This window comes from Peromyscus eremicus, chromosome 17 (assembly GCF_949786415.1).
Source record: "Peromyscus eremicus chromosome 17, PerEre_H2_v1, whole genome shotgun sequence".
Taxonomy (NCBI): Eukaryota; Metazoa; Chordata; class Mammalia; order Rodentia; family Cricetidae; genus Peromyscus; species Peromyscus eremicus.
In genome coordinates, this window is record NC_081433.1 from 5,109,657 (window position 1) to 5,127,363 (window position 17,707).

Genomic DNA, 17,707 nt, shown 5'->3' on the forward strand with positions numbered 1-17,707 from the left:
CCCTCCAGGAGTCATGTCTACTTAAAAGCACAATTCTTTCCAACCCTTGGAAAGAAAGATAAGAGTCTCCAGAAACAGTGTGCTTGGGTGTAGACCTGTCTGACTATGCACTACAGTCTACACAGAAATGCCTTCATTTCAAAAGTACCACCTCAGGGGCATTTTTATTGACTTAACATTGAACATGTGCCAAGTACTCTACTGAATTAAAATATGCCAAAAAGGCACTAAGCTTTACCAACATGGAATTCACAGGAGGTATCCAAGCAGATGATAAGCAAGAGATAAAGTGACAGGTGCTCAGATGGTCCCCGAACTACACCAGGATGCTCACAGGAAGGATTTTCGAGCCTCAGTTATGAGGTCCTGTATGAGGAAGAAAGAGCAAGTTAGGAGCTAATGGGTGACCCCACTTTCTACATACAGTGTCACCCTTCTTTTCTGTCTGGATAGTTGCAAGGGTGAAGACTGGTACCTGATGAATACTCCTACGCCCTTGTCACTGAGCTTGACCTGCTTAGTGAGGGAAGGGACTGAGGAGGGCTAGTTCTTCTGAGCCGCAGCAGAGCACAGCTTACAGAGTGTGGCAGGATGGAGAGATCGGGTTATTCTAACACAGTGACTGTGAAACAGAAAAGCAGCACATGGCCTTGGAAGGTTGTGAAGCCGCCTGGCAACAGCTGCAGTTGTGACGTGACCCTGATGGAGGACAGGTAGGCTGTGACATGACCCTGATGGCCTGGACAGGTAGGTTGTGACATGTGACAAGACACTGATGGCCTGGACAGGTAGGATGTGACATGACCCTGATGGCCTGGACAGGTAGGATGTGACATGACCCTGATGGCCTGGACAGGTAGGATGTGACATGACCCTGATGGTGGCCTGGACAGGTAGGATGTGACATGTGACAAGACACTGATGGCCTGGACAGGTAGGATGTGACATGACCCTGATGGCCTGGACAGGTAGGATGTGACATGACCCTGATGGTGGCCTGGACAGGTGGGATGTGACATGACCCTGATGGTGGCCTGGACAGGTAGGATATGACATGACCCTGATGGTGGCCTGGACAGGTAGGATTTGCTACCAATACATGTGGCAGTCAAGGAAGCAACACAGACTCCTGAACCAAGACGCTAAAAGTTTAATCGGATTCATTAAAAGAATTGTTTTTAGCTCTTCCTGAAGATAGTAGGGCACATTTGTGTGTCTTGGGAAATCTACATAATCTTTCTGGATGTGACATTCTCCCTGAGCAAGCATTGGATATATGCAAATGAGCGACTTCATCTCAATGTGTCCTCATTTCTCAATATGCTTGACACATTCCAAAACCCATCCTGACTTCTTCCCCATCTTCCATTCTTGACATCTGACTGGTTCCCGTGCCCTGGGTTTTGTTTCTCTCAGTTGTATATAAAAAACAAAACCTTCAGAACAGAATATCACAGTTGGAGAGCAGGGCTCCACAGCCCTTCAAGCCCCAAGTATTACCAAAAAAACCCAACCCGAGGAAGGCATGCTAGGAAGATAACAGAAGTCAATGAAAAAAGTATTAAACAAAATGCTAGTAAATCAAATATGGAGAAATTTAAAAAGGTCTGTTCACCAGATTTACCCCAGACTGTAAGATTGGTTCAACTTATGAAAATCAATGAACTCAGTAGACTCTATCAATGTAATAAGACACAAAAGGCTACTGTCGCTCTCATAGAATAGAAAAACATGATAAGATCTAACCCATTTATATGAAAAAAATTAAAAATAATTTTTTTTAAAAAGGCACTTTTACCTGGTTTATCTTCATTTCTAAGACCAGAAATCTGACAGGACTGTCCACATCATGGCTTCTCACTGGTTTCCTGAGCTTCTAGCAAGGGCACCTTGGTAAGAAAACAAAATAAAGGGGCCTCAGATAAGAAAGTAGGAAAAGGAAAAGATCTATTCTCAAGTAGCATGATCTTACACATGCATAATGTAAGGGACACACACACAGAGTCATCCCACCTTACAGGATATATGTGACCAATGACAGAAGCTACATTTCTATAACCAGCAGTGACCAGTCACAACTTAAGGAACCACTGCATTTTAAAATAGCGTCGGGTATAGTAAACTACTGAGAGAGTCATTCAATGAAAGAAGTGCAAATTTTGTACATTTAAAACAACAAAATACTGTTGAAGAAATTAAGGAAGAATTAAATTAAAAAAGCATTCTTTATTCATAAATTGCATGGCTTCATGTCACATAGGGGCAATGGTCCCCGAATTGATCCACAGAATAAATACAATCTCTCTTAAGTTTGCAGTAGGTTTTTTTTTTGTAGAAATTGGTGATCTGACCTTAAGATTAATATGTAAATATAAAGTGCCTAGGCTAAGCAAGGCTTAGAAAAAGAAAGGAAAAACAAAAAAGGAGCAACATGTCAGAATTCTAAAATGGCTACAAAGCCACAGTAAGTCAAGACAGTGTGGCACCAGCCTCAGACTAGATATACAAATTAGTGGAGAAGAAAGGAGAGTCTAGAATAACCCTTTAGTTATGGTCAATCAACTGTTGATGGAAGGTTCCAAGAGCATTCAGTGGGAAAAGAATCTTTTCAACAACAGTGCTGGGAAAGCAGAAGAGCCATGTGCATGGGAATGCAGCCTCACACCACACACAAATGCTGCCTCAAAGCAGATCATGGACCTAAGAAGGGCTGAAGCAACCGAGTCATGTGTAACACGAATCGCTAAATGATCTTATTAACAAAAAACCTGGAGCCAGACATTGGGGTGAATGCTGAAAGATCAGAGAAATAGAACAAACCACAGCTAACCTCACCTTACCAACTCCTCAGCCTCCAGAGCATGAGTTCCTGTTTCCTCATGCCTTATATACCTTTCTGTGTCCTGCCATATTACTTCCCAAGCAAAGACATGCGATCTCAAGTGCTGGGATTAAAGGTGTGTTTGTTAGAGTGCAAATAAAATATTACCACAGTTGTGAAATGCAGGCGATTAAATCTTTTCAAGCTGGGATTAGACAAAAATCTTGTATCTGACACCACCATCCTGAACAGTGACAGAAATGAACACAGGTTCATCTCTCTGAATCATAACCTGTAACTGTTAGGTTTCCTGTGAGACACCATTGAGACCAAAAAGCACAAGCATCTCTTGGGATAAAGTGCCCTTCTAATCCAACAATAAAAAGAAGACAGACTCTTAGGAAGGCTAGAGAACCTGGGGGAACCTGTATTTATAGACGAAATAACGAGAAGTACAAAAAAACCCCACTCAATCTTAATAATTATGGAAATGCTAATGAAAAATATCAGAGACACTCCATGTCGGCCACAGCCTGAAGACCAAGAAATTAATTAGAAAGCAGCATGCACTGTTGAGGAGATGAAGAGGTTTGAGCCTCAGCACTGGTGGGATCGTGGTACAATGGTCCATGCACTTTGGAAATCAATTTGTCAGCTCTGCAACATGTTAAATATAGAGTTGTCATGGGACCCCAAATGCTCTCTCCTGGAGATACAGGTGACAGAAGGGACATTATATGTCCACACAGAACACATATGATAACATTCACAGCAGCACTGATTATTCATGATAGCAAAACAGATAAAGGATAAAAACCAAAACTATGGAAGCCGTGTCAGGGCTCACCCATTAAAAGAAGTAGGGAAATATATCATATCCACAAAATTGCACGTCACTTATGTTAAAGAGAAATGACATTGATTCCAGCCGCAAAGTGGAGGAAACATGGAAACGTTGTGTGAAAAAGCCAAAGGCAAGTAACCACACAGGGTAAGATTCCTATCCATCACATGACCAGAGCTTGGGAATCTAAAGACACAGAGGCAAACGGGAGGATGCCAGCAGATGCAGCAGCAGCAGCAGCAGCAGCAGCAGCATGTTCCCAGTGTTTTACACAGTCTCATCCTTAGCTCTCTGCCTCCATCCTGGGCAGTCTATTACAATGGGGGAACACAGTCACATTTGTCTTGGCTGTCTCAGTCCACAAGGAAAAATGCTTCCTTGGTTCTCCTTGCTTAGTTCCAAGACACCCACCCTCTGGATTGGTGAATGGAATGAACTGCTCTGCCTTTTTGTTCCTTGTTTTCAGGTGTGCTGATGATTTGCAGGGCTGCCCTCCTCCCTCCATGACATTAGTTACCTGAGGATGCAACATAGAGCCAGGATCTGACTGTGTAGCCCCGGCTGGCCTACAGCTAACTATGTTGACCACCTGCCCCTACCTCCCAAGCACTCGAATTTTAGGTGCGCCCCACTATAACCAGCAACACATACGTTTAGATCATCTTATCTAAGTCAGCTTAGCAGCATAAAACTTCGGTTGGAATGTCTAGGACAGACTTGGTTTCATTGAGCTCAGAACCCACATGTTCCGAGTGATTACAAGCTGGTTGGCCTTTCTTGGCCACTGGTGATGGGTCATGTGGGATCAGGCCAGGGAACCACCCTTGCTGTCTTTATCCTGTGACATTATCTGTCCAGGATGGTGTCCTGAGGTCATCACTTCCTGCTCAAAGCAGACTCGACTCCATGATAGTTTAAGAATTCCTTACTGCCTTGAGGAAGGGGGGGTTGGGGGGAGATGGAAGAAAGGAAAAGTGTTGTGTAGAGTGGACCTGTTAACAGGACTGCCACTATCTTGGATTTTAGTTGTGTATCAATTTACTGATTGAGCAGTGACCGTGTGCTAGGAAGTGAAGGGTTAAAGATGACTGTCTTTGTGCACAGATTAGTGGAGTGCAAATTCAGAAACTAAAATTGTAGTAGCAAACAGGGGCGTGTGTGGTCCTGTGAGTAGATGGAGTTCATTGAGGAATAGGAAAGCCCCTTCCTCCCTTTCTGTCTTGGTCTTCATCATGTACTCTAGTTGGTATGTCTATGTGAACTCCACTTTGGGGACGGAGTTATGGACTTTTCCTGACACAATCCCACCCACAGCTTTAGTATCATCTGTCACCATATTCATAGCTCTAGTGTCTGTGAACTGTTGACTCAAAATGCCCATCAACTGTCCTGAGAATTGAAGTGTTCCCCAGAGATGTTAGACACCTTGTGTCTCTGTTCATGTTTCCCAGGAGCAACATTGCCCAGTCTTGCAGTCTGCATGACTCCATTCTTAAGCTGACAGTGTTTTACCTCATCACTGGAGCTCAGGACTTTGACGCTGCTCCCTGCACATCACCACATGGCTCCCCAATGTAATCTTTCTGTCTCCAGTGAGCATTCCCATTCTCCCATTTCAATACTCACACTAGAGTGGTAGGGATCTGCTTAACAGGTAGTTCATTTTCTTCTAGTGTTTGGTACCTGCACATGGCTTACTGTTCTCTCTCTGTGTCTCTCTGTGTCTCTCTGTCTCTGTGTCTCTCTGTCTCTGTCTCTCTCTGTCTCTCTGTCTCTCTCTCTCTCTCTCCCCCTCTCCTCTCTCTTCCCCCTTCCCCTCCCTCCCTCCTCTTTTATTTTGTTCAAATTTAATTTATTTTAATTGGCTTACAAAGGATCTTTCTCTCCCCTTTCTTCTCTCTCTCTCTCCTCTCTTCCTGTGCCCATCTACCCCAAGTAGCCTTTCCATGTCGCATATGACTCACCCATCCACCCCCCACTCCTTTTCTCAACAACTCTGTTTCTTCCATTTCCTCTTGCAGCAGTTTGAATGAACCTTTTCATCTAGTTTTTGGTTGCCTAGAGCATAGATTCTCAGGGTCACAGGTATGGAAGAGCTATAAGATCTCAGAGCGCTAGGCCTCACTCAGGACACGGGTACACCAATGATGCTGGTCCATGGACCACGTGGACCCAGGCATTCTCTCTCTCTTGCTAATTCTCTTTCCTTCTGCTCATCCTTCAGATTCAGGTGAGATGATGATTTCAGCAGGGTCTCCTCAGACCCCAGGGATGGGAAGAGATGTTCACGTGCTAACCTTTGAACCCAGCTTTCCAACTGTAGTTCCTGCCGGTCTCTTGTAAATGCCTGAGCATCCTCCTTGAGCTTCCAAAAGCCAGTGACAAGGCGGCTCTGAGCTGTGCCATGCTGGGGTTGTAACTCAGTGTGCAGCACTCTGCCTCATGGTGTAAGTGCTTAAAAGGAAAACATGGAAACGTTTCCAAAACATCCTGAAATTTCAGATGTAGCAGGAGACTGTGTGCATTCATCACAGTGGCAGGTGGAGATCCTATGGAGACCTGAGGACGAGGCTTTCTGAGTCCCTGCTATTCACCTTTTATTCTATCGTGTGTGGTATCTAGACTCATCCTAGCTAAAGAACAACCTTCTGTCTCTCCCAGCTTCTCCCTCTTATACTCTGAGCCAGTGGGTTGTCTCATTCCATCTGACTGAACCCCTTCAAAACTCAGCGACCAGGCTAGCGTAGTTAGAATTCCTATTGCTGGCAAAACACCATGACCAAAAGCAGCTTGGGGAAGAAAGGGTTTATTTCATCTTACAACTCTCAGGTCACGCTTCATCATGGAGGGAAGTCAGGGGAGGAACTCAAAATAGGAACCTGCAGGTAGGAACTGAAGAAGAGGCCGCCTAGTGGTGCTCTTTACTGGTGTACCCCTCATCGCTCCCTCAGCCTGTATTCTACACAACTAGGACCACCTGCCACACCCACCTGCCACACCTGCACCCACAGCAGGCTGGGCCCTCCCCTATTAACCAAAAATCAAGAAAATGCCAAACAAGCTTGCCTATAGGCCAATCTCATGGGAACATTTTCTCAATTAATGTTCCTCTTCTCAAAGAAGAACTCTAGCTGATGTCAAGGTGGCAAAAAACTAGCCAATACACAAGCTTTCCCCTTTCTTTTCTCACAACCCATCCCACTTTCCATCATGGAAATCTCAAAGCCATCCTTGGGTGAGAATCCCGTGAGTCCGCCGTCCCACCCCAGCACTGTGACGGTTTCAACCCCACCTCAGCCTAAGCTTGGACTAAAAGGAGAGCTTTCTGTTGCTTCCTTGAGGGCTACCTCATCTCGAACCTGTTCATCACCATCTCACAATTTAACTACTCTGCTGGAAATCCCACTGGTGTTGCCCTTCTGCTGCAAGAGATGTCCTCCTATTTCAGGTCAGGGAGTCCTATGACAGTCTATGGGCCCTCTGCAAAGTCTGTGGGTGTGCCCAGAGAAAGCGGCCTAGGCATTCTTGACTCCATAGTGTCATTCATGGGCTGTCTCTAAAACTCCAATTTTGGCTGCTGCTTGTGTGCAGTGCAGATAACCCAGGACCGGCGCCGCTGTGGATGCACAGTGCCCATGCGAGGATGCTGCTGCTGACAGCGCAGGGTTTTCTCCCACCTCTGCTGCACCTGCTTCCCAGAGTGATGTGCATGTCCTCAGTGCTTCCACTGGCCGTAGTAACCATAGCAGCCTGTTTACCATGCCGGGAAGTCTCTGTCTTCATATACATGCTTCTCTGAGTGAATAATGTGCAATCAACTGGCACCTCAAGCCTCCTATGTTTTGCATCTTTGAGGATTTTTCTCATTCAATTGCTACTGTGCTAGAATATCTCATTTCATAATACTAAAATTGATGAATGCCAGAGGCTGGGGAGATCTCTCAGTAAAGTGTCATCTAAGCGCAAGTGTCTGGGTTTCCATCCCCGTAACCACGTTATCAGAGCCAGACTTGACACTTGCCTATAATCCCAGTGCTGGGTAGGAGAAGACAGGAGCATCTTTGGAGCTTCTGGACCTGGCAGTCTAGACAAACTCATGACCTCCATGTTCAGTGAGAGACCCTGTCTCAAAAAAATAAGGTGGAGAGCAATTGGCGAAGACCCTTGACAATCCTTGGCTTATACACATGCACACCACCAACATATAGCAAAAAAGTGGTGTATGTTGTGTAGAATAAAATGCACAACAAGTGTGACAACACAGTTCAACAAACCTCAGTCTTGTGTAGTTAGACAGGTTCTGACCTCCCAGATGAAAATACAAGACATTTTCTTAGTTCTAGAAGCTTCCTCCATGACCCTTTTTTCTGTCAACAATCTATTTTTCTTTCTGTAATATCATAAATTTTGAACTTCATGCAAGTGAACCAGGTCATAAATGTAACACTTTCAAAATATCTCCCACGGGTTTATGTGAGATTTTAATTTGTAGGGTTTTTCTTCACAGCCACCGCAGTGATTCTACTTTGAAACACTTAATTAACACCTATAAGTAGGGTTGAAGATATGTATCCATGGCTTCCATGCATGGAGGCGTGGAAGTAGTTTCTCTAATAAAAACAGCTTAGACATAAGTGTTAATGGTCATAATAATATTCTGAAAATGTCTATTAAAATTATCACCACTGAGTTATTAGATAGGAGTCAAATCCCATTCCTCTGTGCATACTGAAGTTCTGTACATAAAAATATACCTTGCTTTTCTTAATGAGGACTTACTTCTTGTCTGTGTGTCTTTTTGTTGTTATTTCTTGAGACAAGGTCTCACTGTGTAAGCGCTGGCTGGCCTGGAACTCTCTATGTAGACAAGGCTGGCCTCGAACTCACAGAGATCCCTCTGCCTCTGCCTTCCAAGCTGGGTTGAAGGGTGGCCAACACCATGTCAAAGCTGTTTGTAAATCTTCTACTGACATGTCATTTTTTTTTTTATATTTGTATAGCCTGACTCCCCATGTTGCGGTATTCAAGGTGGACTGGTTCTGCTGTACTGTCTAGCCTGCTGGGCACTCAGAGGTGGCAAAGTAAACATCATGGTGTCAGCACCTCATTCGCATTTCAGAAAAGGCCCACCTGGTGATACATCTGCTGTAGTTAATATGTGATGGATGGATGTAATGTAATGTAGGATATAGAGCCAGGGCGAGCAAGCAATAAGCCAGTGCCACCAACCAATCACAGAAGAAAGGAGCAGGGAGAGGTTAGAGATGCTGTCCATCATCCTTCCACCCTTGAAGCCTGGTTTTCCTGCAGTCTGTGACCCTCCTCATCCTTTCCTGTGTCTTTTCTGTTTCCATGTTTTTGTCTCATCTCTACATGTGTCTGATAGGAAGGTTTGAGGTTCACTGGGCACAGAAGGACAAGGTGGGTGGTTTAACAAAAAGAGGCAGAAATGAACCTGGAAAGCAGAAGGAAGGCGGATGCCGGAAGTTGCAGCACATAACACCTGCAATATCTAGAAGTCAGTTTTAAACTGACATTGACCAGTGAATGGGATGCAGGGCTCCTCCACAGCCAAAGTGGCCCCTGTGATGGGAACTTCATGAGAATCTGGTCTTGCTCCTCCATGCCCGAGTGCTCACACTCACTTGCTCAGTCTTCATGCCTCAGTTCCCTCATCTATTACAAAGTAAAGAGCAATAGTGGTCTCTACATCACTCTCTTACGAGGATTAGCTGAGTGGATACTTAGGATGCGGTTACAAAAATGCCTGGCACACTGGAATTGTCTTTTGTTTATTGTACACAGCCAGGGTTACCCAGTGCAGGTGGAACACACGACTATTGTTTAACTCAAGTCTCTAAAACATTGCAGGCTTTAAGTAGAGAGGAAAGTGACCAGGAGGAGAAAGGGCCATCTTCTGCTTCCCCATTCCTCTCTTGTTCTTGACAGCCACAAATCCTGTTTACCTGACTGTTCTGTCACCTGCCTTCAGTAACGCACCCACCTGGCCTCCTCCAGTGGTGTACCCTAGACGAGGCTGGCCCATCCAGTTCTTGTGGCTCTTTCTTTGTGACCCAAATGTTCAGTGATGTTTTAGACTTTATTGGAAATAAGGAAAACTCGGGGCTTTAGCTTCAAGTAATATCTAGCAAGAAATAGGCTTTCATTTGGCACCAAGGAACATACAGGGCCCTGCAGTGAAACACTGAGTTGATTGGTACAAGAAAAAAAATAAATAAATACGGGATTTCTGGAATGCTGAGATGAATTTAAGCTAAATATACACGCAGGCTAAATGAGTTTGATAGAAAATCTGAAGAATTGGTAGAAATTGATTAAGTAAACTTGGGTATCTATAGGCAAGGACATGGGTAATTAATTAAATTAAAACTAATAAAAAAAAGACAAGACTCTAGCTAGGTGCAGTGGCATGTACCTGGAATTCCAGCACCTGGAGGCAAAGATTGGAACATCTGAGGCTAGCCAGGTTCCCAGTGCGAGGTGTGTGTGTGTGTGTGTGTGTGTGTGTGTGTGTGTGTGTGTGTGTAGATACACATATGCATATGTATATGAATAAAACAAGCACGTGTATGTCCTACAGTTCAATACGTATCAGTTGGGAAATATGAAAAGAGATTCCTATATACAACTACTTCAGAATTTATTTTATCTTTTTCAAGAACATTTGTATTATTTTCCGTAAACAGACAACTGTTTTTTCTTCAAAATGAGCCAAGAGGCAGAGAATATTCTGTCACTCCTCTGCTTGCCCACACAGTACACACACGCACGTGCATGCACACATACACACAGAAATAAACTAACAGTACCCTGCTCTGATTTCACTGTTAGGATAAACAAACGTGGCTTCAACTTCAAACTTCAGTGAGAGGGAAAGTGGGGTGTTCCTCCTGGTTCATTCTAACATGCATGCTATGGTGATTTCAAAGTTCGTTTTGCATTTAAGTGAAAAAAAAAATACATATATAAATACCTTACAAATGTTCCTGCCTAGATACTAGACAAAATTAAAAACATTTCATTTCCATTAGCAGAAAAAAGTTCAAGAGGCGTGTGGGTGACCAGATGCCCCAGACGAGCAGTGAGAACATCCAGCAAGCATCTGGTCCCCTGTGTCCTCATCAAAGCTCGTCTATTCACCTGTGTTGTTATTGAAAGAGCAGCCATGAGCCTGGTTGGCAGCCATTTTACACCTCCATTCTTTCTCTGCATTGCCACTCTCTGACAACAGCGGAATAAATGGTGGGGGACATTTTTGGTTCTGACATAGCATATTCTCTCTGAGGCACGAAAGCCTTGTTTAGCATGTCAGCAGTCTTCTGACACACCGAGGGCAGTGCACAGCTGCCCCTGCCTTGCTTCTGGCTGGGCAAATCTGCGCTTTAATTTCCCACCCTTTGCCCCCAGGTGTGTATACGTGTAACATCAATGGCCATTGTTCTGTCCTCAGATGTATGAGGCCAGTGGGCAGTTCTGTGCAGTCCTGTGTCTGACAGACAGCCACGGTCTAATGGACAGTGTGGGCTTAGTGTTAGCCTCAGAACTGGGTGCATCACGGATGGGAGCTGAAGCAGAGACAGGTAAGCTGGTGGCTTGTGAGGCCAGTCCAGGCTCCAAGCAACACGGTCAACTGAAGGCTCAGAGAGACACCAGCTGTAGCATGCCCATTTCCCTGCTGCCTTTGGGAAAAGACCACGTAAGCTTGCAGGGGCCTGAAATCATTAGACTAATGCCATGGTCACAGGTGAGCTTGGGACCCCACCTACCCAGATACCTTGGAAGCTGGTGATAGGAGGCCAGAACATGCATTATCTTGGTAATGGTGGCATGCATCACATTTGTTGCAGGTCCTTGAACTTCTTTATCAGTGTTTGAAGCCCCAATGTGTTCCCGGAGTTGAGACAGGATTCCCCATCTCAGAGTTTGGGTTTGCATTACAGAAGGCCTCTTGTATACAGTTCACATCTTCATTGGTTGGCGGTGGCATTGTAGCCTACTGTGTTAGTAACTTTTCTTGTTGCTTAGACAAAATCCCTGGCGAAAGAAACTTAAAGGAGGAAGGGATGCCTTATCTCAGGGGCTGAGAGGATATAGTCCATCATGGTGGGAAAGGTGCGGTGGTAATGCTGACTAACTGTGGCAGCAGGGGCCAGAGATACTGGTCAGTTGGCGTAGACAGTCAGGAAGCAGAGAAAATGGGATGCTGATGTTTAGTTTGCCTTCTTCTTCCTCATTGCTTTCTGTCCCAAAGCGTGACGACACTCACATTCAACCTGAGTCTTTCCTCCTCAGTTAAACTACTCTCTGGAAATGCCTTCCCAGAGACTTGGAGCTATGTCCTGGGTGTATCTAAACCACATCACGATGATAATGAAGTTGACCATCACACCCACTGAGCATAGGCTCTCCACTGATAGTGGTGATTGAGGGCTTCAGTCTTTAATTCCATCATGGAATACTATATAAAAATGGATGAACTATTGGACTAGGAAGACTGGATCCCATCTTGTAATGCCTGTAGCATGGGTTCTCGGTAGAACTGGGGTGAGGTACCTGATCTGGGACACAGTAAATAAAAAAGTGTATAATAATGACTACATTTAAAAGAAAAAACAGCATGTGTTTGTATAGTGTCAACAGTGAGCAGTTGTTTGATGCATAACAAATGAAAAGTGCTTTTGAAATATTCTTGGCATTTTCACTTCTGCAAAATAATAAAATAACTGTGCTTTATTAGTTGTGAGTTTTCTGGCAATGGAAAACAACTCCTTTCAAATTCTTGTATTTAATATTGTGCTTAATGACCAATTCCACAACACAAATGAATTTCTAGTAACTCATCCATTCCAGTATCAGCTCTGCCTTACTGCTACCATCGAATCTGATGTTACCCGTAAAATATGTGATTCAAAGAGCTGCGATGTGGTCTTTGTGATTCCTACCAGAGCTGGGTTTATTAGGAAAGATGTATTTCAATAAATGTAATAAATTTTAAGTCATCCTTTGTCCAGTGTTATGAAAGTTAATAGAATCCTATCTATGTTCCCATCATAGTTACACTTGAATAAGGAACTAGTTCTTGTTTGGTAGGACTGGGAAAATGAAAATGTATCTCTTTTTGGCTGTGAATGTACTCAAAGGTTTACTAAATGAGCACAAAGTTCCAAATTCAATATAAGACAACTTGAGAGTGTGTAAAAATGACATGTATACATAGTTCAAACATATCTCATGCCTAGTTTATATACATCCCATGTATAGTTTATGTAAATCTCATGCATAGTTAATTCATAGATCATACACAGCTTATACATAGCTCATGTGTTGCTCAAATACAGCTCATGCATAGCTGATACACATCTCATACACATCTCATGCACAGCTGATACACATCTCATACACATCTCATGCACAGCTGATACACATCTCATACACAGCTCATGCACAGCTCATGTACAGGTCACATACAACTCCTGCACAGCTCATACACAGCTGTTACATATATCATACACAGCTCCTGTACAGTTCATGCACAGCTCATACACAGCTCATGTATAGTTCATGCACAGCTCATGTACAGTTCATCAAAGTTCATGCACAGCTCATATACAGCTCATGCACAGCTCATACACAGCTCATGTACAACTCATACATAGCTCATACACAGCTCATGTACAGTTTATGCACAGCTCATGTACAGCTCACACACAGATCATGCACAGCTCATACACAGCTCATGTACAGTTTATGCACAGCTCATGTACAGTTCATACACAATTCATGCACAGCTGATACACAGTTCATACACAGCTCATGTACAGCTCATACACAGCTCATGCACAGCTCATATACAGCTGATACATATCTCATACACTGCTCATGCACATCTCATACACTGCTCATGCACATCTCATGCACAGCTCATACACAGCTCATGTGCAGCTCATTGTAACGTATGTATAGTACAGTTCTTGTATACAGCTCATACACATAAGGCAGAGTGAAGAATCTTCACAGTATGTGCATTCATCTCTATTTCCTCAGAGTGGCTGTGCCTAGTGTCGCTCCTCTACACAGTTCCCAGTCCCATGTCCCCAGTCATGTTGTTTCTCATATATATCACACAGTGCATGGCTTGTTGGACATCTGCACTTCACCAATGAGCATCTCAAGGACAAGGGCATGCTTTGGTCAGAGTTCTGCCAGAGGTAGGGTTAAGTTATTCAAAAATAGATCACTAGGTCCCAGTCAATCATACTTTCGTAACATCTTTTTGGACTCGTGCTTTTCATTTTAAGGAGCGATTCATGGTATCATCACAAGATACAGGCTGGTTGTGTACATTCAGAGGCATGCAAGTTACAGAGGATAGAACTTCATGTATCAGGAGGAGCGCGCAGGCAGCACACTGTCTATCTGTCATTGTGTTAATAGGAGGAGCAACAGAGTAACTAGGTAGCAGAAAGTTCCCTAAAGAGACCAGACACCACTCCAGTGAACATGGAATTGCTGTGCATATGGAGGCTTGATTTAAGAGGAAGGTGCCAAGAGGAAGGTGCCATGCTCTTCTTGATGGTCAGTAAAAGATACATACAGTTGTCTGCCATCTTACTGGACCATTGCAAAGCACACGAAGAAGTTTCAAAAATAAGCTACACTATTTCTGTATATAAATGCTGCATTTCAGACCTGTTTTAGACACGTTTTTATTCCTGATAATCACCCAACATGTTACAGGTCGTGATAGGGGCACTGTAATTATCAAATGGGTGAATCATGAAGGATCCACTTTAACAAAGGCAGAGAGTCTTCCTAATTCTTGAGAAAGTTAAAGTGTGAACAGGGTCATTTGATACATAGTAAAATATTTTTCCTTGTTAATTTTAGTAGTCACTTCATTGAACACCAAAAACCTAATCAACAGTTTTATTGGTCTTATCTCTATCCATATAATGGAGATTAGGTACCACACTTTCCAGCCACAAAGGGGATGGACTTCTGTCTCAATTGACACTCTGGAAAGTGGTAGAATCTGCATATGAACTTTTGAGGAAAACGTGACAGGGTGTGACTGTGATGGTCAGGACACTGTCCCTTGAAGTGTATTCATGACCCTTCACTGTACAGGTCTGGCTTTTATCATCTAATTTAATAAAGACAGACTCACTGAGTTCTATTCATAAGGGAACTCAAGATTTATGCTCCACCACAGAAAGGTGTGAACCTTTACCACATGCTTCATTTTTACATTCTCAATGCCTCCAAAAGCTGAGACAAATTATGACTCTGTGCTTTCAAAGAAGATTAGCATAAAAATACACCACCTTGCCGCCAGGTCTTTAATGTAGCTTGCAGGGTTCAGAGCTGGGTGAAAATGATGATGACTTCTCTCTGACAAAGTGTGTAAGGCCTTCCAGCACCATAAACACTAGCCAGTGGAGGTGGAGCTTCCAGATGAGTGCCAGCTCAATTTCTCCATGTCCTATGATGGAAGTGAGGGATATCTTCAGCATTAGGGTCTCAGCATCAGGTTGTGGAGGGTAACTAAAACCACTGACAATAACCTGCACTGCTTGGGATCTATGGGAAACTGTTGGCCAATGATTCAAAAAGATACAACCCATTCCCAATGCTGGGGTTTTTATTTGGTAGTCTATGATGTCCAGCTGAGGTATTGTCCCACATATTATATGGTAACTAAACTTAGACTGGGAGAGGAAAATCATTTTCCTTTAATGGAATGACACTGGGTATATCAGCCACACTCCAGGGCAGACCCCATGCTCAGGAATGATTAGGAAATACAATGATTAGGAAAAACTGGCCTCCATGATTTTGGTTTTTGTTTTTTTGTTTTGTTTTGTTTTTGGTTTTTTCGAGACAGGGTTTCTCTGTGTAGCTTTGCTCCTTTCCTGGAATTCGCTTTGGAGACCAGGCTGGCCTCGAACTCACAGAGATCCACCTGCCTCTGCCTCCCAAGTGCTGGGATTAAAGGTGTGCGCCACCACCTCCTGGCCCATGATTTTGTTTTAAAGAGAGACAGAACATGAAATTGAGTGGGTGGGAGGTTGGGGGAATGGGAAAGAGTATGATCAAAATATACTGTATGAAATTCTCAAAGAATAAATAAAAATATTGCTAAAAATAAAAATATATTAACTTTAAAATGTAATCACTTAGACTTTCTCATTTGTAAGTGACTTACAGATGACTTTCTCTGGCTGACTAGCTATTAAAATATGATATTTATCTCCATTACAATAGAGCCTTGGAGACCATGTGTTCCCTTCTGATTGCAACCCAGGAAAACTTCATTTCCTGGCTTAGGTTGTGCAGTTTAATTCATTGCAGTCTGCAGAGGTAGCAAAATCCTAAATTTTAAAGCTGTGCAAATCAACAGCTTTCTGTGGATAATTTAAATTTTGCATTCTGCATAGATAACCAAAACGATGCCTTGTGAGCATGCTTCCTGGCTAGAGGCAGAGATCCAAGCGCTCCCATCCTAAGGAGGGGCTATTTTGAGCTCCTGCTGTCCATTTCATATTCACACGCAGCAACTGGTGGCAACTAAAATAATGAGCTTGGCCAGCAGCTAAAAAATCCTGTCCTATCGGGGGCAGCAGACGGGGAGCACCAGTAAGATTCAGGATGCCTGTGCAGCATCTCCCTCCTGCCCACTCATCAGCGTAGACTTCTGCATTTTGAAAGCTATTGAGAAGCCATTAGCAGGCAGGACCGGGAGGGAGCGCCGCACTGCAGCACACCTCCACACTAGCGGAAGGCTGTGGCCGCACGTGAGCACCAATTAGAGCGACCCTCCCCAGGACAGTGGCACTGGAGTGTGTCAATCAAGGGCGCTAGGGTAGCACGTGCAGCAGCGGCAGTGGCTGCTCTGGACTTCAGCTGCTGAATGAAAATGAGTTTGGTGCTTTCTGCAAGATCATGGACGGGAGCCTCTGCTCAGTAATGCGTTCTGAGGTGCCCTGTTACCTGAGCAGGGACCCTGAATTATGCATTGCCTGAGGACAACAGTCATAGCAGAAGAGAATGCTGGGACCCACGGCAGGGTTCATGCCTGAGAAGGGACAATGTCTCACTATCATTTTATCAAGTGCTGTAAGTAGACTCGCTGACTCCTGCGTGTGTATATGTTTGTCTCTTAAAGTGTTATTTTAAACATATGCCAAAATTAAGGCAGGTGTTCTGGCGTGTGGCATCCAGATGGGTGACACACATTGGTAGCTGTGAAGGGTAGTTGACAGGCTGAGTTCCATTTTATTTCAGATTCTAAAATAATTCTCTCTTTATCTAAACGCCGTAGTGTGAAAAAAAAAATCTTTAAAATGCTGTATTTTAAAAAGAGATGTGTCGGATACCGGAAACAGAGAGAGAAAAGAAATACATAAACAAAAGTTACTGAAGGATTTCCACACTGTTAAGGTGTTTGGGTGATGTTTGTACAACTTACTTGGCGAATGTATGACTGAAGTCATTTAGTGATTTACCTCCCTTTCCAGCTGCGCTGCTGCTGTGGTATTCAGGGCTTTCCTTCTCAGCCTCTCTGGGGGTAATCCTTGGCTGGGAACTTTTGTCCTTGTGCCATTCACCTTGCAGAGACTGCACCCAAGCTCTGCACGGATGCTCATGTGGTACAGAGCAGTCAGCCAGCAGCTCTCCTTAAGGCTTTAACATTGGAATTCCAGCAGGGTGCTCTGAGCTAGACTCTATTTGCTCCTAAACCTTCTCCTGATAGTGACAAGGACTTAGAGGACATATTTAGAGCACACCCATTCATGGAGTAGAATTCTTTACTCTATTAGCACTTCTGAAAACTTCTGCACGTTCATATCATGACCTTTAAGTGACAGGTGACATTGCCGGAGGACAGATATCTAGTAAGATTATGGGGTTTGCAGACAAGGACATACCAATGTTAATTAAGCACCTTGATGAAGGAATGTGGTTTCAGTGGATCTTGGGTTTTGTTTTAAAAGAGACTGAAACACATGTTTGAGGAAAAA